Here is a 23,645-nt window from a genome sequence, read left to right as displayed (position 1 = left end):
CTTTATTCACAGGAGCAAACGGAACACAGAATTCACCAGCATCAATTCAGGGGAAATTCTGAAGCTAAATTATAATCATAAAATTATTCATAATGATTAAACCATGGTGTCCACAGGACATTCCAGCTTACAAGGCACATCCCTGGTAGGAGGACATGAAAGCAGCAGGGTTGCCACCACCACCCCATTCTGCAGACAGGATGACAGAAGTTCAGAGACAGAAGTGAGCTGACCAGCAAACCACAGCCAGGGTGGTCTGGGCACCCAGTGCTCTGAGCCCACATAGCACTTGCCTCAGCTCCTACCTCCGCTGACACAAAAGCATCATCCAAAGAGCTTTCTGGTGTTGTTATTTTGCGTAATGTGTTTTCCCTACTCTTTGCTGAAAACCAGCACATCAACACTGGACCTGCATGGTCATGGCTCCCCAGGCCTGTCCAAATGCAGGCAGCCAGGAGGATTTCTCCGACAGGAGAGGAACAAAGGCTGACTTTCCACGGTGATGGCAGGACCTGGACGGGGAGTCCAGAACCACAGTTTCAGGCTTGACCCTCTGAAGATCCAGCATTTCATAGAATCACTGAGCAGCCTCTTGCATCAAATTCAACATCCCCTCCTTTTTCTGTAGCAGGAACTGTCCCGGAGAGGCTAAGAGATTTGATCAAGATTTGACTGAGCTACTTAGTGGCAGAGCTGGGACTAGAACCCACAAACGCATGCGCACCCGGGCACAGGCGCATGCGCTCAAGCATCGAGGAGTTCTCTAAGTACTGGGTCCAGCCCTGGCCAGGCTCCCCCAATTGCGCTGCATCCTGCTGGGCACGCAGGGTATTTCTTCTGCAAATTACTCTAGGCCTCTTTTGTGAGCTGCTCTGGGCTCTGCCCTGAGCTACATCAAGCAGGAAGTTTAAATGAAATGGCTCCCAAGTTCCTTAAATGGTTTAATAAAACATATACTGACTGCAATGTGCAGTTTATAGTGGCAAACTATTGCCCCTCAGTTGGGAAAAATGACCTCCAGTCGGCAATATTACTTTCAGCTTCGTGATTCTAGTCCGCCGTTGGCCATTCCCTCAACCCACCGGGCAATTCTTTTCCATAACAAGGCTGGCTGAAGCCGCCGTGTGTACCATTGCCGAAGGTGGCGGCGGTGTGCCTCCAAATGGCCTGTTCTATGATGAGACAAAAGAACGCGGGCAGATGACACTGACACATACCGAAGACAGGGACGCTGCTTGAAGAGCAGAGAGACGCCAGAGATTTGAGGAAATTAAATGTGGTGTCAAACAGAAAGCACTGTGTGTGTGTGTGTGTGTGTGTGTGTGTGTGTGTTTCCCAGAACTGGGATGGGCAAAAAGTTAAGCAGATTCCCGGGAAAGAAATGCCTGAAGTTCACAAACGATCTTGGCATCTGGCCATAAGATTTAGAAAATGCAAGGAGGGTAGAATATGAATTTCTGAAACGCTATGCTACGTTAATAACAAATAGCTATTAATAACGCTTCTAATCACAAATGCCATTTCCGATATTTGGTGCTGAAAGGTTTTGCCTCATCTGAAAAGTACTGGAATTTGACTGCCAGAAACTGATGACCTTTTATCCTAAACTGTGCATTGAGATGGCTTGTTAAGCTCATTAGTATTATATGGTGAATTAGATTAGACATTTTATGATTTTTCAAAAAAGGCTTTTTTGAAATAAAAAAGCAGCAATTTCCTTTTTTGACATTTTTCATTTTTAAGGTAATAAAAATGGCACATGTGTACCATGGCATAATGGATTAATTAAGGAATATTATGTTTATCCTAACTCTTAACCGAGTTGTACATCTTCATAACTCACACATAAAAATTAATGCATTATCTTATACCATGGGCAGATAGATCTTCTATTTTTACCAAACCTGCTCAGAATACATTGTTCTAAATTGGATTATTCTGAGAAATAGTGAATACCATATTCTGATATCATCAGTCCAAAATTATATTGTTATTTTAAAATGTTATATTATTATATATAAAATCAGAGCCTTCTCTCTACTGTGGCTTTGAATTGTCAGGTTATTCTGGCTCTTAGAAGATCAAGCTTCTCCCTCCACCTACACTCACAGGCAGCCTATTTTATATCTTCTCTCATTCACAATGGATTTGTTGTTTAAAAAAACACATGCATTGCATCAAAGAATCACTGGACGATGTTTTTTGGCTATTTCTTTGTGTCTTGATGGTAGATGTGAATATAAAAGATATTCATGCAAGATTCATAAGGGCCCCAGATTTTTAAATCAACAGATGAAAAAATCCCTAAAAATAATAATGTCCAGATGTTGCTTATTTAAATGAGCTGTTGCCATTTAATGTTGCCAATCACAAAAGTGATTGAATTCGTGAATTTCAAGGTATTCATAATTTTTAGAAGATTATGATTTCTGTAATCCAGTGCATATCCAGGGTTATTAAAGTAAGCAATTTCAATAAATACAAACGATGCTCTCACAGAGGCCACCTTTATAACCTTGGTCTTGCCCACTCTCTCCTCTTTTCCAGGCCCCCTTCAGGGGCAAAAGTAATTTACCAGGCCTGAAATGCAGATAGTTTTTAATGTGCTAGAGACACCATAACTGGACAGACTCTTAGGAATCATATAGATCTAATTTCTCTTCTTACTGGTGAGAAAATTGAGCTCTAAGAACTCAAAATATTTGACCCCAAGTCCTGCAACTGAAAAGAAAAAAGATACCAGAATTCAGCCTTCTGAAGTCCACCTGACAAAGTATAGGTTCAATGTTATATAATCCTGGACCCTATGCCTTGCCAAAGGAGCTTGTGGGAAATGGAGATTCCCAGGCCCCCACCAAGACCCATATGCCTCCAGGTCTCAGGCCTGGGAACCTGTTCTTGAAACACATTTCCCCAGCAATTCTAAAATTGGCCTGTAATATGCTCCCTGGTCCTACTTCTCCCAGATTCCAGAAAAGTTTCTTTGGAATGAGACAGGATAGAGGAGTCAGCATAATTGTTCTTCAAGAGTTGTCAAAGATCTTTCAACAGCTTTGGGTTCCTGCAAGGATATACATTCCAAATCTACCACCACCAGGAAATGTTCATTTAAATGGTCACCAGGATATTTGTATTCGAAAACCTGAAGGGGCACAATGGCAGACACAGTCACTGACTCCCATAGGACCTCCCTTCAAGAAACCCCAAACTCAAAATGGAACTTCCAAGTCTACACTCTGGGCCACACATGACCCTGGGCTTCCCTGGTCCCCTATGCTGTATGGCAAGATAAAGGAAGGCATGATCTCCTTACACAGCGGGTAACACAGGGTGGGACCTACATGAGGACACTCTGGGCATGCCTCTCTTGTCCAGATGCAGTCAAGGACCTGGGTTCGATTCAGAATTGTGGCCATGTGTCTTTGATTTCTAATGGGTGTCTGGAATTTGCTCAGTATTCTAAAGGGGAAAGGGTGCTGGGAAGGACCTGGCAGGATTCCTGAAAGAAGGGCACAAGGTCTCTGGAGGAAACTCAGTTCACAAGGTCCTTGTGCAAGGCCAGTAGCTCCTGATGCCTGGCACCTGAGCCCCCATACCATACTGCATGAATTACAATAAAGGTGGGCTCACCCTGCAGACTATTCATTTATCCCTGAGACAGGGCTGCCCTTCCCCCAGTACACAACCAATCCTTTACCTGAACTGCCACTCTCTCTACAAATCCTAGGATAATATCACCTCCATCCTATGTGACCTTGCAGAAAAAAATGGAGTGCCAAGCCACCCCTGGTAGGTCACAGCTATGTGTGTGCTGGGAAAGGTGATTTGAGAGAGACACAGCTCCAAGATTCAAAAACACATGAGCCACCTCACTTGAACAGGTGTTTTTTTTTTTTTTTTTGTTTTTTTGCTTGTTTGTTGTTTTGGGTTTGTTTTGTTTTGTTTTAGTTCAGGAATAAAGCCCTCGAGGGTTTAAAAAAAAAAAAGTGGCTTGGGTTAGGATCAAAAACATTCTATTAACCAAAGCACTTAAGTAGACATTCCATTAAACTGTATACAAACTTTCCCCCACATATCATTGCTAGGCATACTAAGAGATTATATAATTACTTCTAGAAAGACTTTGGTCACCAGGTGCCCAATAGCAATCACAGTAGAGTTTCCGAGTCAGCCTTTTGTTAAATCCATCTTCTTTTAAGTTGAAGACAGAACACTGACGAATCAAAAGGAAGATCCTTGGGTTTGATGTTGAACTGCACCTCAGGATATTTCTGAAGATATTTCTGAAGATGTCTTAAGGGTCTCAGTATTAAATGCACAGGGGGGCAGCACAGTTCTGGCCAATGGAAGGGTCTTCTCAGCTAGGATCTTGTGCCTGATTTGGGGCCATCTCACAAAACTCATCCATTAGCTTTCTTCCATAAGCTTGGCTCTCACCTTTTCTCTGCTACTGACACCAGTTATAAACACTTAGGCCCAAGGCACATCAGAGGGACCCAGAGCAAGTATAAAGAGGACAGGTAGCTGGCTCAAATGAGGGCTAAAGGATGTTGCCATACTTCCCTGACCAGTAGAGCCAAGTGTCACTTGGAAGACCATGTGTTTATCTGTGCCTCCCTTCCTTCTAGCAGGGAGGCCCACAACCTCTGAACTGAGCACACTGGGTGAACAGGGAGAAGAACTAGCTCTGGCACAGACTCAACAAGAACCTGTTGTGGTGGACACATTCCTGATCCCCCAGGGATGCTGGGAGCAGAGAGCAAGCTGCAGAAACAGAATGTGGACCTTGGAGAGATCCACCCGCCCCTCCCAGTCAGACTCTGGATGACTCCCAGAATCTCCTCCCACACACTTCTACACAACCAAGGGCCAAACAAAGGGCTTCATCCAAGAGGAACCTCACCGACCAGGAGGTATTGGACAACTGGCACTTTGACCAAGAAAAGATAGCCACAGTGATCTCTCCCAAGTTGCTGGCTGCCCTGGGCATCCAGAACGTCTGAGCTCTGTCACCTGGACCAGGCAGTGGGACCTGGACAAAGCTGTCACCATTGTACTCCATGGACCTGACCTACCAGTGGGTCTCACTGTCCTTTAGCTTAACCACTGCTGCTCTCTGGCACAACTTGGGATGCAGCACCAGATACTCATCTTTGAAATGGGATAATGGTAGCATTCATTTCATGAGGTCGTTGTAAGAATTAAATGAGATCATGCATATCAAATGAGGATAGGGCTTGACACCCACAGTCAATAGGTACTAACAGCTGTACACATTTGATGTCACCAGAGGCTGAGCTGCCCAGCACCAGGCCAGGCCCCATGGAAGCCTCACACTAGGTGTGAGCACTTGTGTGAAAGAGGGAGCTAGGACTCAGGCATGTGAAGCACTCACTGCAGGACAGGGCAGGATTAGGGGCCAAAATGGCCGAGTCTGGCAACAGGATGACCAAGGGGCCTGCCTGATTTCTCTCTCAACTGAAGAGTCAATATTCACCATCCCCATGATTAAAAGTCTTGCCTTTACCAGAGGTTTTTAAACATTTGTCTTCTATCCACAAATCTTTTTCTAACAAAAGTTTACCAATGAAGATGTAAACCAGATGTGCACAAAGTGACCCTGGATGGAGGGCTCTGGGTGTCCTGGACCCACAAGCTCCTGTTCCCTCCAGATCTCTGTTTAATGATTTAGTTGATTACATGAAAGCAAAGCTTCTCAGAGTTTAGTCCGTGGACTGGCAGCATCAGCTGCTACATAGAACTTGTTAGAAACTCAAGTTCTTACACCCTACCCCCAGGCCTTATGGATTGGAAAATGAGTTGGGGCCCAAAGTTGTTTGTCACAATTTCTCCAGGAGATTCTGGTGCTTGCTGGAGTTGGAGATTCACTACACTACACCAGTGATCCATGCCCTCATTACATATGAAGAGGGCTCCCCCAATTGCCCCACTCTCTACAAGCCAGTTCATGATTTGATTGGTCTGGGTGAGGCCCAGACATTGGTGAGTAAAATCTCCCCAGGTAATTCCAAATTGGCAGGCAGGGTTAAGAGCCATCCATCAAAGACCTTATGCTCAAAGTGTGGTCCAAGGGCCAGCAGCATGGAGTTGCCTGAGAATCTGTTAAGTATGCAGAATCTCTGCTCCCCTAGGCTTACTGAATTGGAATCCACATTTTACCAAGATCCCAGGGGCTTTGCAGGTACATCCTGACACCTTTATCTAGATTATTCTGTATAAGAACTGTAAAGAACCTAAGACACCATATAGCCCAAAGCACTCACCCTTCAGGTAGGAATCTGCAGTTGCATGGTCCTGAGAATTCTCAAGTTCACCCAGGCTGACAGCAGCAGATTGATGGTTGGAACCAGCTTCCCTACTCTAGGATCGGCCCTCCTTTTCACACCCATACGGCCTCCCTCTGAGCAGTCTTGCCTCAGTCTTCCCTTAGAGCATTCTCTCAGCCTGCAATCCAAAGGCCTCAGAGAGAGAAGGTTGGTGGCTACCCCCACTGAACTATCCTGCACACCTCCAAAACTGCTTCTAGGGCATTTGCACTTACTGTCTTATTTCTGGAGTTCTGATGAAATCTGAAGGAATAGCACACTTCTAGAAAGACTGAAGTCATATTCAAATACACACACACACACACACACACATGCGTGCACGCACGCACACACACATTCGCCTCCCCAGCAAAAGTTCCTTTCCCTCTGAGCAGCAAGCTTCTCAATATTAGGGGCTACTCACTAGGGTTCAGCAGGTGGTCCCTGGATAAACACAGAGCACTAGTTGTCAAGAAATATTGAAAGAGCCAGAAGCAGCAAAGTCAAGGTCAGATAAGATTGTGAGCCCTGTCACCACCACCTACCGGGCAACAGAGGCTACACCAGGCCAAGAACTAATCTTAATCTTTAAACAGAAAAAAGGTCATAGACATCCCTATTTCCAAACACATGAGCATAAGACAGCACATATTGCTCTCACTTTTAATCTCAGGCATAAAATAATCGCCAGACTCATTCATTCCTCAAATATTTACCAAGCACCTACTAGGTACAGGCCCTGTGCTTGAAGCAGTACTGCAAATTTTCAAGGATAAAACTCAAAATCCAAAGTCACTGCTGTCTTTCTTGCAATGTTCTAACATGCCCATCACATTATCATCCTACAACTCAGATTATCATACTTTCCTTTGTGTCAGATGAATTGAGCCAGAAAGCTGTAAGGGTAAGGGTGCAGCTCTGCTGGACTTAAAACCACAGCCAAAAGTTCATGAAAAACACTGTTGTGCTTCCCACTGTGACCACGTGAAGCCCATTGTTGAAATGCAGTAGTCACTGGGGGGAGGTGTCATGCATTCCCAAACAGAAAAGGAGAGTCACAACTAACACTTTTGCATGAAGTAAGCTCAAGATCAACCATTCCCTAGAGCCCCCCTACCCCCCACAGCATCCTCTAAATACTGGGAATGGATAGAATATTTCCAACAGTGCATACAAATATGTAAAATCAACTAAGACTTTTCTCTCCATTGGAGAAGAACAAATGACTATCCATGCTTTGTGTTCTGTATCAAGAACTATCAGAAGGTTCCTGGTACCAAAGTCCACTTATCCTGGTGGGGAGGAGGCAGAGAGAGTACAGCCTGACCCCTTATTAGCAACTATGTGCCAACTAACGTCTGAGCCTGGGAGACTCAGGGAGTGCCCAAGTCTGTCTCTGAGAAACAGGAAAGCAGATCCCTGCCTTTAGAAAGCACCAGGGAAGGCCAAGAGTATCTACGCTAGGATTCTTCCCAAACAACATGTGGCCGAAAAGAATCAAGGGAAAAGGATCTAAAAACACATTCCCTGTATACCCCATTTTCTTCCAACTCCATGATGGAAAAATTCATTTTTAATGCAAGAAGGAGTTATTGATTAATTTAGCTTTTCCTCTAATCCCAAGCAAAGGCTGTGCACATGAGCAGGCCTGCACAGTGAAACCATCACCTTCTTCAGCAGAAATGAAAACTTCCGTCTTGCCATACAATGCAGGCCTTGGGTTTGAGAAGTTACATATTATTGAGCTGTGGGTGTAGCTGCCAGAATGCACAAGGCACAACCAAAAACATGTATGTATGTAAGAAAAAGGAAGTTTCCACTTACCTAATGCCTCCTCCCATCTCTATCTTCTCTCTCAATTTACCACTTCTCCCAATGACAATATCATATTTTAGAATAATTGCAAATATTTTTCTCCACCTGACCTGACCTCAGGCTTACTAAAAATTCCAGTTCCCTTCAAGGAGCAATCTTTTGATGATTACATTTTAAGTGGTAGTGAGGAATGCAAGACTGGGAGACACAGGGACAAGCACATGCATCCTTTCTCCATCCATTTTTCAGATATGTGGCTTGTATAAGTTGCTTATCTTTACTGATGCTCGGTTTCCTTGTCTTCAAAGTGGATTTCTGGGAAGATTTAACATGATAAAGGGTAGAAAGCTCTTACTCTCAGGAGGGATTGGCAAACATTCCCAGTTTAGGGTCAGGTGATAAACATTTTTGACTTTGCAGGTGGCGACAACTACCCAACACTGCCACTGTATAGTTTGAGAGCAACCACAGACCAGGCGTAAATGAATGGACATGCCTGAGAGCCAATCAAACTTTATCGACAGACCCTGAAATTGGAATTTCACATAATTTTCATGTATCATGAAACTTTTTAAGAAGTTTTTCAACCATTTAAAAATGCAGAAGCCATTCTAAGCTAGCAGACCATATAAAGATGGGCAGAACCATAATCAGAGCCACCGCACACACATTAGGATGGCTCTAATTATAGAAATGAAAATATAACAAGTGTCGGCAAGGATGTGGAGGAAGTGGAACCTGGAGTACGATTGGTGGCGATGTAACATGGCAGAAAACGGCATGGCCATTGCCAAAAACTAACAATAGAACTTCCATATGAACCAGTGATTCCACTTCTGGAAATGAAAGTCAGTCTTGAAGAAACGTGTCAGCCCAGGCTCACGGCAGCACTATTCACAATAGCTATGAGTGGAAGCCACCCAAGTGTCCATCCATGAGTGAATGTGGTATATACCTACAACGGGGTGTTATCTGACCTTTAAAAAGAAAGAAATCCTTCCATGTGCTATAGTACGGATGAACCTTGAGGACATTGTGCTAAGCAAAATGCAATAGCTCCAAAGAATAAATATGATATGGTTCCCCTTGTATGAAATACCTATGGTAGACAAATTCATAGAGACAGGCAGTAGGACAGCCAGTGCAGGGGTGGGGGGTGGGGGAAACGAAGAGTTGTCAATTGGGTATAGCATTGCAGTTTGGGAAGATCAAGAGTTCTGGAGATGGATGGTGGTGATGGTTGCACAATGGTGTGATTGTATTTAATGTCATCAGACATGTAAAACTGTATACTTTAAAATGACCAAGATAGTAAATTTTATGTTATGGTAAATTTTATGTTTTCTTGAAATTCTTAAATATCCAAAAAGGAAAACAGGCAGTGTGCTCTTGATCGACAGGCCATAACTGACCAATCCTTGGCCTGGGGGCATAAAAACAGCACAGTAAACACCTCTCCAAAAGGGGGAAATGAATGGAGAGGGTATCAGGATTACATGGGAAAAGAGTGTTCCAAGGCACATAAAGATATTTCTAAGACTTACTCTTTCAAGCCTTGCCAAGTACCCACCCTGGAGCCAGTAATCATCTGGGCATAGACACAAAAATAAAGAGAGAGACATCTCTGAGCCTTACAATCCAAACTTTCCATCCTCACACCACCATCCAAAGGAAGACTGGCTGTTCGTGTTGATGGGCACATGCTGGGGTGCCCAGGAGGGGAGGGGCTATGGACCAGGGGTAGGGGGCAGTTAGGCCACTCAAGCACTTACATGGTTCCTGCATGGAGGTACACCCTCCTTGGAGTGGTCAATGATCTTGTCAGGGACAGAAAAGTTCAATGACTACAAGGGTGAGTGTAATTATATGTTGTCGCTGACTAGCAGTGGTTACGATGGTACAATTACACATGTAATTTATCAGCAAGATACTTGCATACATAATAAACCAAAAGCAAAACATTAAATTTCAGTGGAAGCTAAAAATATAAAACTGGGCTGTGATGCCGAGCACACTCACTTACAAAGGGATGGAAGAGCGAAACCACGAGTGTCCAAGAGCAGGCTATTCCCACCCACAGTGACCACGTGGCTTCCATCCCAGAAATGCACGCCCCACACACCAAGTAAATCCCAAACCCCCAGTGGTGTGTCAACAGTGTGCCTTCGCAAAGGCAACGGGACTGAGAAACTGGCTTAAGAAACTCACCAGCCTTTCTGACACCCTCTGAACTTGCTAACCAAGGTCCCCTGGGGTGCTGGGGAGACCACATGCCTGGCAATGTCTGAGGGTTCCTAGCCCTGGTATGAGCCAGAGGAAAAAAATCTAATTATCTGAAAATAGTCTATACATTCATTGATCTTAAGTCAAGATGGAGAAAAGAGACTACTGAATAGAAAAAATGAAAATAATAACTCACATTTATTCAATGCCTACTTTGAGCCACTGTTTTAAGTGCATCACACAGTATGATCTATTGCACTGCCAATGTTGTCATTCCCAGTTTACAGATGAGAAAACTAAGGTGTAAGTCCATTGACACATGCTCCTGTAGTGAGTGAATGCTGAGCCAGCATTCCAACCTAGGAAATCTGACTCCAGAGCTTTTGTTACATGTTTCCTGGCCTGGAGTGGCAAATAATTAATCTTTTTACTCTTTATTAGTTTCTGGTTGGTACTGCCATGATGTAATAATTTGACAGTCAAGGATGGGGTGACCAGAACTATTCCCATCACTGGGATTTGTTTCCCAGTAGATGGGTACATTGCACACACCATGCCTGGGCTTGGGGGTCCCAGAGTCTCAGTCTGTCTGGTACAGATGGTTGACGCTACATGACTGAATAGTGCCCATCAAAAAGATTAAGCAGGATGAGTCTGAAGAGGACACACCAGAGCCTTTAAAACGCATGAACTATATGGTATGTTACAGTCCTGCTCAGGAGATGGTCATCTGGTTGCATGAAGAGGATGGGAGGCCCAGTTTTCTGATCCTCATGAATTCTTCATCCATGCTATATTTTGAAAGAGGTTACCTTCTCCTACTCTGCCTCCAATATGTATGCCCTGGGAGACTTTTAAGCATATTTTTACAACAAAGTGGTTTTTAATTTCCAGAGATTGCCTAGAATGACATTACACATGTTTTTATTCTCTGTTAAAAAAAAAAAAAAAAAAAAAAAAAAAGAACAGATCATAAGAATGCCTTTCTATACCATTTTGGGAAATTTTATAAAAATAAAAATGGGGGGCTAACAAGTAAAAAGATGCCAAAATAGGTATTTTCTTTAGCCAACTGGGCCCACTACTCTAAGATTTATGTTAGAGCTTGATATAGAGTCCCATATACCACCTGTCCATCCATTCATCTATCCACCTACTCACCTACCCATCCACCCATCTGTCCACCTACTCAATCATCCATCTACCCATCCATCTACCCATCCACTCACTCATCCTTCCACTTACCATTATATTCTTCATTGAGAACCTACTGTGTCACAGGCGCCATTCCAGGAACTAGGAAACTAACACTGAACAAAACATGAAAGGTCCCAGTCCTCACCAGGCACACCATTGCAGTAGGGAGACAGACCAGAAATAACTAAAGAAGGAGGAGGTCACCAACATGCTTTCCTGCACCACACATTGCAACGTGTTTGAAATCTTACTAACACAAAGGTAAATTAAATCCATTTGCTCATTTGTTGTTATCATCAAAGATCAGTTGTAAAAACAAACAAGAGTGTCTCATATGGAAAATGTTAATGGTTCAAAAATGTATTCCAATGTGGCAGAATCATCTGAGGGTAAATACTGCAGGCAATATTTTTATGACAAAGCTTTATTTCTCATCTTCTCTATCCTTGATTTAAATATATACATGTATGTGGGTGCACACGTATCAAGATTCAAGTATTTCAATATAAATTTTGTATTCAAAATACTTTTCCTGATTTCAGTTGATTGCATATTTGGAGCCAATGTTGCAACAGTAATTTTTGTTCTGAATCAAAAACAAGGAGGTCTCTCCCTCTCTCCCTTTCTCCCTCTCTCCCTCTTTTCTCTCTTTCTCTCTGCCATGCTCAACACCATGTCCTTCCTCCCCCTCTTCCCTGCCCAACTGCCAACCCTCTAGCCCTAAGAAGCCCAAATATCCAAGCTGCTTTCAGAGCTGAGTAGTATCAAGAGCAAAACCTGTTTCTTCCCATTTATTTTCTTGCTGAAGGTTTCTGGGGCTGTTGCGGGCTGAGGCTCTGGCTAAAGCTACATCACAAAGGCCCCCGGATAGAAGGACAAACCTTCCCACTTCGCCTGGAGTGTGTAATTGTTTGAATACATCTCTCCAGCACTACAATAATGTCATCCTTGGTTGACACAGATTTTAAAGCCCTTTGAAAAGGTGGAATGTTATCAATCATGAGTGTGATTATAATGGGATTTAAGTGGAAGAAGCAAAGATCCAGGCCCTCACTGGGGCCAGACTCGGTGGCAGAGGAGGAGGGAGAAAGAAGAGGACCGTATTTCAGCCAAGCAAAGGAAGCAGTGTGTGCCGGCATCCACCCATCCTGTCTCCCAAAGCCAAAGATGTCCAAGAAGCACCATGAAACTCTGCAACTCCAACAGGAAGCCCCCCAAACACTCCAACATACCTGCTGTGTCTGTGTCACATCAGACCAGTGATTCTCTGAAAAGGGCTGATTGAGCCCCCTCCCCAGGGGATACCTGGCAATTTCTAGAGATGCATTGGTTGTCAAGGTGGGAGAAAGGGTGTGCTCCTGACCTCTCATAGGTAAAGGCCAGGAATGCTACGAAACCTCCTGCGATACACATGACAGCTTCCCACGCCAAAGAATTATCCAGCCCAAAATGTCAATAGAGCCAATACTGACAGAGAATCCCCATGTCAGACCCAGACAGGCTGGGTCAAAGCTAGGGAAGGTAAGCATGGATCGGAGAGAGGCATTGCTGGGAAAGTGGTAAGACACTGCTTCTCTGGCTCTGCCACCCCTCCTGTGTGCCAGCAGACTGAGGCAGGTGACTGAAGAACGGACAAAACGGGGGAGGAAAGAAAAGCAACTTTGAGCCAAATTACTTACTCTTTTGCCTTTTGATCTGAAATGCACCTTCTTTATTACACGTCTGAAGGGCCTGGAAACCCAGCCTTTTTTTTTTTTTTTTTTTGATTCAAAGCAAAATAACCCTGGCCCAACAAAAACAGAATAATCTCCGTGGCAGATCGCTGGGACTGTCAAGCCTCCTGCCTGACAAATCACAACGGTGCCTACAAATGTAGAATTCACCCATCAAGCCCAATCACATGTCTAGGATTACTAAGGCAAAGAATTGTGAATTTCATTAAATATGTTAAAGGGGAAAAAAATCAGCTTTGAAAAATAGTAATCCTGTCTTTCAACAAAAATATTATAGGAAGCTATGAATTTGGTAGATCCGAATAGGATGTTGGTACATGTTTTACTAAGGTAATATAATGGCACACTATTATTAGATCACATTAATCATTACTGTGCCAACGGCACTGACAGCCCCACTGAAAAGGATTGAAAGGCCTGGTAATGGATATAAATTACCCATTGTGTGATAAAAGGATTTTTACTAAGAAGGTAAGAATAAAACAGCAAATTTCTAATATAACTGTTGTGTAAAAACCAAAATAAAAGTAATCCTCGGTCAGTAATATCCACAAAATCAGAAGTAAGCACTTTTCCAACAAGATAAAGTCACAATAAAAAAATATATATTCAGTACAATATAAAATTAATTTCTGAGTGCATAATTCCACTATCAATTTCCCTGGTTTATGGAGTGACCTCAGAGATGCATGGTCAGGAGAAGGTGGGCTCCGCTAATTAGATCTGAGGGTGAGTTTACAGAGATATCAGGGGCAGTCTCAGAGGGGGTCACGGAAGGCATCAAATCCACGAACCGCCCTTCCTGCTGTATTTTATTTTAAGTTGTTATCAGTCTCTAGGGCGGGAATGTGCTCCATCCCTGAGTTTGAGATCTTGAATCTCACTGAGATGATAAACACAGAGTTGAACTGAGACCGGTTTCCTCCCAGACTGGGCCATCCCACTGAATCACAGGGTGAGTGATGGAGAAAGGAAGGTACCCAGGTGGCTCTCACATGGGGTCACCTGGCTTCCAGCATCCTCACCAGCTCACCCGCTCTGACTCCAGGTTGCCAGCTGGTGAACGGCAACTCAAGGTGTCAATCGAGAGAGAAAGAAGTCGCCCTTTTAGGACTTGGCCCCGTTCTTAGCCTCTGGAGCACATCTTGGCTCTGCATGTTCACCCCACCCAGCCCAGCAGACCTGGAACCCATTCTACCTCCCAGAGCCCTTTGAGTCTGGAAGTTTCTCTGCAGGCCCTTGTCCCTCAGAGTAAAAGGGAGTACCTAGGAAGGCTCTTTACTCAGCACAGGGACAAACAACCCCAAAGAAGACAGCCTGGACTCACTGACAGACGCACAGACAGACACCATTTCAACAAGCTACAAAGCAATGTATCCTTACCGGGCAAGTCTTAAAGCAATGGGGCTCCCTCCTGGGTGAAGGATATTCTTAAAGCCGTGGTGGTCAGGAACTGCAAAAATAAGACCTGTTAGGAACTTTAAATGTCAAACACATAGACTTCAATAAGCATTCATCAAGGTAACAACTTGCTGGGTTACTTGAGAGCCTAAAAATATTAAATAGACCCACTGCCCAATTCTTTGAGCAGTTTACAAAATGAGAACTATGTGACCTTGGCTGCAGTGAGCCAAATTTGCTTAGCTCCTTTTAGGTGGGAAATCACCACTTGCAAAAAAAAAAGGGGACCAAGGCCTTCAACCATCTCTTCTTTATATGGGACAGAAGAAATAAGGGCAAGTAAAGACTGGCTTCTTGTCTCCTTCTCTCCCTTGGGATTCTGAGAGCAAGTACTCAAGGTTCCTTGTTTTCTCCCTGATTTATGGAGCCCCCTACCGTAGAGCAAAATTTGACCCAAATTTTAATTGGCCAAACCCATTCAGTGGCCAGGGAAATACTCAATGGATCCAAAACAGGAATCTGCAACCGACTGAAGCTCAGGGATGTTGTGTTTGGCTTCAAGGCCCTCTCTCCTGAACCAAGACCAGGAAAGCGGCAGCCAGTTAGATTTTCTACTTTTTACTCTATGTTATAAATGAAATCAGTCCCACGTAGATGATCTCATCTACTAGGGCATGTGCGGGTGAGATAAGGCATAGCGGGAAAGCTGGAGTGCTTTCCACTGTGGCTCCAGAGTCATTGGCTCAGATGGTCAGGCCAACCCCAACCTGTGATTTCCAGCACCCCTTGTCCGGTGTAATCCAGAATCTAATTTGTTTTGCCATCTCACAGAAGGGACTTTATAGGGCAAGCAAAAGTCCTCCCCTGATGGATGGTATTTTGACAAAGCTGAAGTTGTGCATTCAGATCAGAGAAGCAGAATTCCAGTATGGATTCAAGGATGCTGATCTGCAAATGCAGAATCAGAAGATGCATTTGGAGGACCCATCGTAGCAGCCTCAGCTCAAGAAGTCCGAACTTAAAACCTCACTTTGCAAGGCTCCATCCAACTCTAAGACTGATTTCTGGCAACCAAAAAGGTGTTTGCTGACTACATGCTAAAAGTGTTGCTCAAAAGGGCACCAAGGATGCCACTGTTTGTAAACAAATTTCTACCTGCCTGCCTGAGACGTAGAGCAAAACTTCACATCTCCATCTGCAACAAGGAACAAAATTCTAAGTCTGGTGTCTCTCTTTTCTCTCTCTCTGTCTCTCTTTCTCCTCCCCAGATCAGATTACCTCTTGCATTTCACCCTTTTTCTGTATTGTTCAACATTTAAATCTAAAGAGTGAGAGACAAATGCTCACTGCTACATTTTCCGAGGTTCTGACTTAGCACTGAGCAGAACAGGTCCCCAGCCCCCTACGGGCTCTGAAAAGACTTATCTGCTTTGCTCACATACTTTGAGTTCAGGGATGGGGAGGAAGGGGGAGCACAGACTGAGATTTTATATCCAGGATCATGACTTGCAAAATTCTAGCATGATTCTCCAGGGGCTGTTCACTTAGAAGCTTTAGAAATTCTGATGACAGGAGAACACACGGAAAGCAACTTCATGGAGAGACGTCCCACACTGGTTTGTCCTCTGCACCATACCCTTGATCAGAGGCTCACGTCTCCCGCAATCTACACGGGACAGTGATGACAGTTAATCCCTCAGGTTGTGTACCCTGAATCAAGAAAGGACCCAGCACCCGCCTGGTGGCTATGCTCCAGGCTGTTTGGGGGGCTCTCCAAAGGCTGCTGACCTGCGTAGGCAAGGTTAGCGCCACACACTAGCATGGGTAGAAGCTACACTGGAACCCTGGGAAAAGAAACTGAGTCGCTCCCATTTGTGCCTTTCTGAGCCCATCTAAATAGGAGAAGCTCTGTTGTCTGATGTCGTTAGAGTCACTGCAGGTCCTGAAAAGGTGGCAGCATCCTACCACTGATGCTCTCTGGACTCAGGTAAGGAGAGAAAAAGTACCAACACAGTAATTCTGTCTTCCTCAGTGAAAGAAATGGCTCTTTGGATGCAAGTAAGTAACTCATGTTTAGAGGGAACAGCGTCAAGGACATCAACTGCCTCCCAAGGACCCCTCACTGAAGGTACACAGGGAAGCAGCACCACACAGGAGCCACTGCCCACAAGCCCAGGTGGGTACAGCACCCACCAGATCAGAGGAAGGGTGACGGGAGGCGCATTACAGGAAGGCGCAGCAGGAAGTCTAGCATGCGCCAAGGAGTTAGGCAGGGCAGCAGCCGGGGGGTGTTTCAGTGTCTCAAATCCCACTCGCTAGAAAGCAATGGCCCCAGTTTCTCCTTTATAACACAGGTGAGGCACACACACAGCCACCCTCAGCCACAGAAGTCCAGGTGTGAATGAGTTTAGGGGACCCATTCTTTCCAGGACTCAGATTGCTGTGAGCCCCTAGTGTGAGCCAGACCCTGTTGTAGGATAGGGGACATCAGGTCTGCCACCGGGTGTGTAAATGACTCATGGTGTCATTTCCATGAGACTGCCGAATGCACAGGTAGCCAAGAGAGCAGGTCCAAGGAGAAGCACCAGGAGCGTGACCAGAGAGGGCATGGGGTCCAGAAGGAGACCCAGCAGGGCAGATGCAACTTTGAGAAGAGGATGAGAGAAGGAGGAGAGGGGAGGAAGGGTGTTGAATTCCCCTGTCTTGGGTGGATCCTGTCGATGGAAGGCAAGGAGAACAGGGTGCTGGGAGGGGAGGTGGGAAACAGGGGCATTGTACAGATTGACGCGCTCCCCAGGTCCCTGAGGAAAGGAAGGAGGAATGGAGACCACCGAGGGAGGGAGGGAGAGAGACTCTGAAGGCACTGGGGACGGCAGGAGAACATGGGGGACACCAACAAAAAGAGGAGACCAGAGGCAGCCCTGGCAGCTCTGTCCCACCCTGGCACACAGTGGCCACAGGGCAGCTTATGCACCCCCATCCCTGGGAACTTGCAGGCAAAGCTGTGCCACCCCTAAGCCCAGCCCTGGTCAGTGAACACCCTGAAGAACACAGAGCCACAGGTGGCCCTGCACTGGCACCTCTGGCCCAGGACAGGGAAGGCCGAGCGGGCCTCTGATGGGGGAGAGAGGCCAGCACTGCCCTCCCAAGTCTTCCCAGACCCAGTCAACTTGGACGGTCCAAGTGGAGCCTGAGAAACTCTCAAGGGGCAAGAGCCCAGCCTCCCAGACTGGGCCCCGAGGGTGCCAAGGGAGAAGGTGATTTTCAAGTCCAGAGCTGAGCAAAGATGGGCACCCCTGCCATCGCCCGGGACCTCTGAAATAAGCCCGCGTTTAACAGCAAGAGCCTGCCTCTGACCAGCAGGCTGCCGCCTCCTGGCCACGGTACACCTGGTTCTTGCTCTATACCACGGCAACCTGAAGGACACAGGACTAACAGCAAGCAGCCCTCACTAAGGACACACCAGCACCTGGCACCATGCTGGGCACCAAGCTGAGATGGGCCGGCGTGTGGGGCAGGGACCCTGGTGGACCCACCTCCCAGTCCCTCCCCTCTGACAGGGTCCCAGAGCCCAGGAATGCTGGGAGCAGGGGAGGACAAAGGGAAGTGGGATTAGGATGGGGGGAAAACAGGGAGGGGGAACGGGAAAAGGAAAGGATAGATGGAAAGCGGAGGTGGAAGGGAGGGAGTTAAAATGGAAGGATGGAGTGACCTGGTGGAAGATGGAAGGATGGGACGAGGGAGGGAGGTGTGGGAAGGACAGGAGGGAGAGGATGGGTGGGAAGAGAAGGTGCGAGGAAGGATGCAGGTGCAAAGCAAGGGTGCGGCCCCTCCCTAGTGCTGTCCCCCTCCCCAACAAGATGCAGGCTCTGCTCCCCAAGAGAGGGAGAGTTACCCTTCCCGGGCAGCTGGGAACCAGGTAAACTACTTTCCTTCCAGGAAAGAACCAGGAAAGAAAGATTCTGAGAAAAAGCCAACCAGAGACCTTCAGCCCTCTGCCCAGAGAAGGGTGCAGCTGACAGGCTCAGGAGGGGAGACACTTCTGGGTGCCCAGCAACCTCGCCCCAGATCACACCAAGGTGACACATGTGAGCCTTACTCCTCTGAGGCACAGGTCTCCTCTTCCTGACACAAAGCACAGAGCCCCTTCCCAGAGGGCACTTCCTGAAGGCCTCCACTATCCCCTCAGACTCACTGTCTGAGTCTTCCTGGCAGCCTGGAGCTCAACATTCTGAAGCTCCACTAGGAACAAGGACCCTGCCAAAACCCAGCACCTGTTCAAAATAGATTTCAAGTTCAGCTCCCAAGCACTGAGAGACTCTCTTTCTTGAGAACTCTAAGGAGATGAACATGGCCCCAAGCGACACAGCCATTGCCCATTGGAGATTCCAATAAGAAGCCAGGGACAGTAGCACGTGCCTCTAATTCCAACAACTCAGGAGGTTGAAGCAGGAGGATCGCAAGTTCAAGGTCAACCTCATCAACTTAATGAGACCTTGCCTCAAAATAAAAACTGCAAAGTTCTGGGGATGTAGTTCAGTGGTAAAATACTTCTGGGTTCAATCCCCAGTACCTCCCCCAAAAAAAACCAATGGGAGAGGGCTCCTAGTGAGGAAAGGTACGTGGGAAAGTGGCCTCAGGGAATCATCCACTCATTCTTCAATTATCAGGTTGGCATTGATGTTGTATGGACAATATAGCTACCTGTGCAGAGCTGATGTTTTAATGAGAATATCCAAATAAAGACAAATAAAAGTAAAATACAACATAAGCAAATCATAAGCTTTAAAAAGAAAAATTATCTGGATGCAATCCCAGCAACTCAGGAGGTTGAGGCTGGAGTATCACAAGTTTAAAGCCAGCCTCAGCAACTTAGTGAAGCCCTAAGAAACTTAGCAAGACTGTCTTGAAAAAATAAATAAAAAGGACTGGGGAGGTGGCTCAGTGATTAAGTACGTCTGGGTTCAATCCCCAGTACCAAAAATAATTAAATAAACAAATAATGAAACGAAAAGTAAAGATGAAGAAAATGACAGTGACAGAGGCTATTGTAGATTAGACAATAGAGAAACTCTCTCTAAGGAAGTGACATCTGATGAAACACCAGAATAGAGGAAGGGAGGGAGCTTTGGAAAATCCAGGTGTGGGGGGAATTTTACAAGGAGAGCAAATAGTGAGTGCAAAGGCCCTGAGGTCAGAAGAATGGTGAATTCAAGGAGCTGCAAGACATTCCATGTGCTGGAGCAGCAACAGTGAATGGGAGAATGGGAGCAGGTGGACTGTCAAGATCCATACACACCCTGCAGGCATGGTAAGAAATGTGGTTGTTATCCTGAGGCTTTGGTGGTTTTGAGCAAGGGAATGACATGATCTGATTTTTATTGTACAGGCATCACTCTGCTACTATGAGAATAGACCAGAAGGGGCCAGAACAGAGGTGCGGAGACCAGTGGGGAGGCTGCTGAAGCCATACAGGTGAGCAAGGAGCTGGCTCCACCTCTGGGAGAGGAGCTATGGCAAAGGAGAGAAGCAGGCAGTCTCAGGGAGAGCTGCATTATCCAGCCCGCAAGATTCAGAAGCAGAACACCGAGAGCAAGCAGGACCCAGAGTCATCCTGTGCTCATCCTGGCTCAGGACGCTGGGGACACAGGACACTACTAACTCCCAAACCAGCCCTTGCCCAGGTCTCAGGTATGTTGACCATGTGGTTTTCACACTCCAACATCCCAAGACCTTGCTGACTCCAGGAGAACTGCCTATCCCAGGGTGGCCAACCTGGAGACTGCAAATGATGCTCCCTTCCTTCCGCCCTGGGAGCTGCCTTCGTGTTCATAGGTAAAACAACCAATAAGTCCCTACCCCAGCCACCAACTCTGTTGGGCTCTCACAAGGCTCTGACCCTTGGAGTCATTATCCCCCTACCCTAAACATCCAGGGTCAGAAACTGGATGTCTAGAGACAGCCCCCACATCCCAGATGCTGCCAAAACTATTACAACCAGTCAATCCCAAGCCTATGAACTCTGTCCTGCCTTGCCTTGCCTGACACATCCATAATAAAGGCCCTTGCCCACTTTCCCCCTCTCCTCCTGCCTCCTGACCCACCCTAGTGCTCCTCCTGTGCCCCCTGGACCCCCTCTTCTTGGGAACTGTGAGTGACAAACCATTTCTTCAATGGCAGTCATGGCCGGTGCTGATGGATGCCCTATGCCCAAAGAATCATAAAACCTACACTGTAAGACATCAAGTCTTGTGTCACCAATACAGCACTTGTGGAGGAGAGGACAGGGCCCAGAGTGCCAAGCTAGGCCTGCTGAAGACAGCACCCATGAGGCACCTGCTCCCAGGCTCACCTGCTCCCATAGAATGCGCCACCCCCTGAGAAATAGTCACCCTCTTCTAACTGCTGCCAGAGCAGGTGCCCAAGAAGCTGGTACACAATACCATGAGGGGTCTCAAAGCAGGGGATGAACTCTAGGAACCTGGCCAGATTTTCCCTAAGCCCATGGATCCACTCCACGGGGTCCCCAACGCTCCCCTGAGGTCAGTCCTGCAAATGCAACAAGCTCGAGCACACTTGTGAGTGTGTGTGTGTGTGTGTGTGTGCACGCGTGCTAGGTGCACACATGTGCATGTGCCTGTGTATGTTCACAAGCGTGTTGGTGGGTGGCGGCAGCTGCCACCTGGACGCGGAGCTCAGCACCCTACAAGGCGGCTGAAAGTGTATGACACGGAGTACGGTGGGCTGCCCAGACATGCTTCCTAAGGAAGCCTCTTCTTTCATTTTAAAACAAAGGTAACTTTGATGGAGAAGCTATTTGATACCTGTTCGATCTAAATGCTTTCAGGATACACAGACATCAGACGCTCCCAGAAACCTGAGACCCTGCGATATCAGCCTAGAGCTGGGATGATAAAAGATGAGTGGCGGGCTCCTTCCTACCAGCTTGCCTAGCCGGTGCATGTATTTTTACATGCTTTAGCATGAAAAAAAGCCAAGCTGCTCAGAGCCAATCAAATTACGTCCCTGTCTCTTTAATAAACAAATCCATGTGCACATTAACAGTGTTGAAAATTCAATTTAAACTCTTTGTCTGTTGCTGCTTACTCTAAAGATGGTCTTTCTTAAACAACAGAACACCAAGGAGTCGTTAGTGCTCTCTCTTCATTACTTCAAAAAACCAATCATTAGACACCAGAGTATATACGTAATTAGAAAATCACTTCCTTTGCAATCCAAGCTAAGTAGTTTACATACTGTAATTACAGGGACAAAATCAATTTTTAATCATTTCCCTGATTGGGCTCATCAGCTCTGTGGGAACATTGTAACCTGCTTGTTGTGCAAAAGCAACATCTGGGCTAAAACAATTACCCTTTGTTTGCTACAATATTCCTTAAATCTTTTTGCTTGCATAAAAAATGAAAACATGAAGACAAGATATTTGGATGTCTTTTTGTCCTTGATCAACATATATCCGAAAGTTCTCCTCCTGACGTGAGCTTAATGTTCCCCGGAATTTACGGTTTAACAGTACACATCCAAGGAATGTATTTTTTCAGTGAGATAAAAGTATCTGATTGTTTTAAAGATCCATTCAGCTGCCTAATTGTTCCATAGCTAACACATGGTATTCAAACAGCCCACACATTACAAAAGCTCATCTGGGTAATCATGGGCAACTATTATTGCGATGGTTTACACTTTTCTAATACAAATGAATGGATTTTATCAAAATTTAAAAAAAAAAAACTAAAAAGCTGAGTATGTGTGAAAAATAGTTGGTATGAATTGGCAAGGCGAGGCTGAGCATTTTGTTCTCTTAATAGGAAATGACCTCATTTACACTGGAGTAATAATTAGTACTGCTTCACTGACAGTTAAGAAAAAAAACTTTCCCAGTATAATAAGGCAGCATCTCCTTTGTTAGGAGATCTACATTGATTATTAACCCTTGCCAAGAAACTCCGAGTCTAACTCCGCGTTCCACTGGGCTCATGCTTGCTGGCAACAGATAAAAATATCTGTTTTGGAGACCGTTGCCTCTCACCCAGATTTCCAAAGTTTTGCATCTCAGCCTTTAAGTGACAATCTGAAACACTTGGTGTCCTCTTTGAAGAAACAGAGAGAGCTCCCACCACCCCACCCCACCGCCATGGAGAGCCCCAGTAGGCCCCCTGCACTCCCCCGGTGGCCCTGGTCCTCCCCATCCTTTTGAAGTTTATTGGCTTTGATTATGGCTTGCAAGTCTCCCAACCTACAATTAATTCATAGTCAAAACAGCCCGCAAAGGGAAAAGGAGAGAGGGAAAGTGAAGAGAGGGAAGATATCCTTGCTGGTAGTTCAGCCCCGAGCTGATGGTGCAGGAGATAGGAGCACTTGAGTCATTAAAGAATTGCAGTCCCAGAAGCAGCTAGAATTTATTTACACACACACACACACACACAGTCCTTCTGGAGGGATTTGTTCATTGACCAACCATTCCTGAACTTAAAAAGAGTAGCAACTAACATTTATTGAGCATGTGCCCCCAGAGTTCCTAGAATTAACACGCACAGTCTCACTTGATCCTTACGATAGTCCTACAAGGTAGGTATTGTTGTCATGTTCATTTGTTGATAAGAAAGTGAGGAACTAACCCTGAAGTAACATGGCCAAGGTTAAGAGCTCCGGTGGAGGCGAGCCAGAGCCTGAATCCAGGTGGGCTGACATCCTGGTCTGGGCTGTGAATCCCTTAGCCCAAAATCTTTTCCCTTCAACCTCCGAAAGTCCCGTCTCCAGGACAGTCAAGTCTGCCTAATGCCCACTGTCCAGAGACATCTGACATTCCCACCACTGCGCCCTCAGGTACACACAGACCTTTGGCACCATGCTGCACACAGATTCCTACTCCTCATCCCAAGGAAGGCGATTCTGATGCAGGACAAGGTGGAGAAGAATTCATTCTGTA

At 45.9% G+C, this 23,645-nt stretch overlaps 1 protein-coding gene across 10 annotated transcripts in view; it reads right to left on the bottom strand.

Moving 5' to 3' along the window:
• Positions 1–23,645, bottom strand: part of ZNF536 (zinc finger protein 536) — a 431,821-nt gene that overhangs the window by 362,044 nt on the left and 46,132 nt on the right. For 8 of the 10 annotated variants that reach the window (XM_079117612.1, XM_079117611.1, XM_079117608.1 and 5 more), the window contains exon 2: positions 14,678–14,747. The exons of the other annotated variants lie outside the window; for them this stretch is intronic. The gene's annotated coding sequence lies outside the window, so the exon portion shown is untranslated. The remainder of the gene's footprint in view (positions 1–14,677; positions 14,748–23,645) is intronic. 10 annotated transcript variants of the gene reach the window in all.

Source organism: Sciurus vulgaris (assembly GCF_902686455.1).
Source record: "Sciurus vulgaris genome assembly, chromosome: 17".
In the NCBI taxonomy this organism is placed as follows: Eukaryota; Metazoa; Chordata; class Mammalia; order Rodentia; family Sciuridae; genus Sciurus; species Sciurus vulgaris.
The sequence above is the reverse complement of the archived record's forward strand: the minus strand, read 5'-3'. Positions and strand labels throughout refer to the sequence as shown.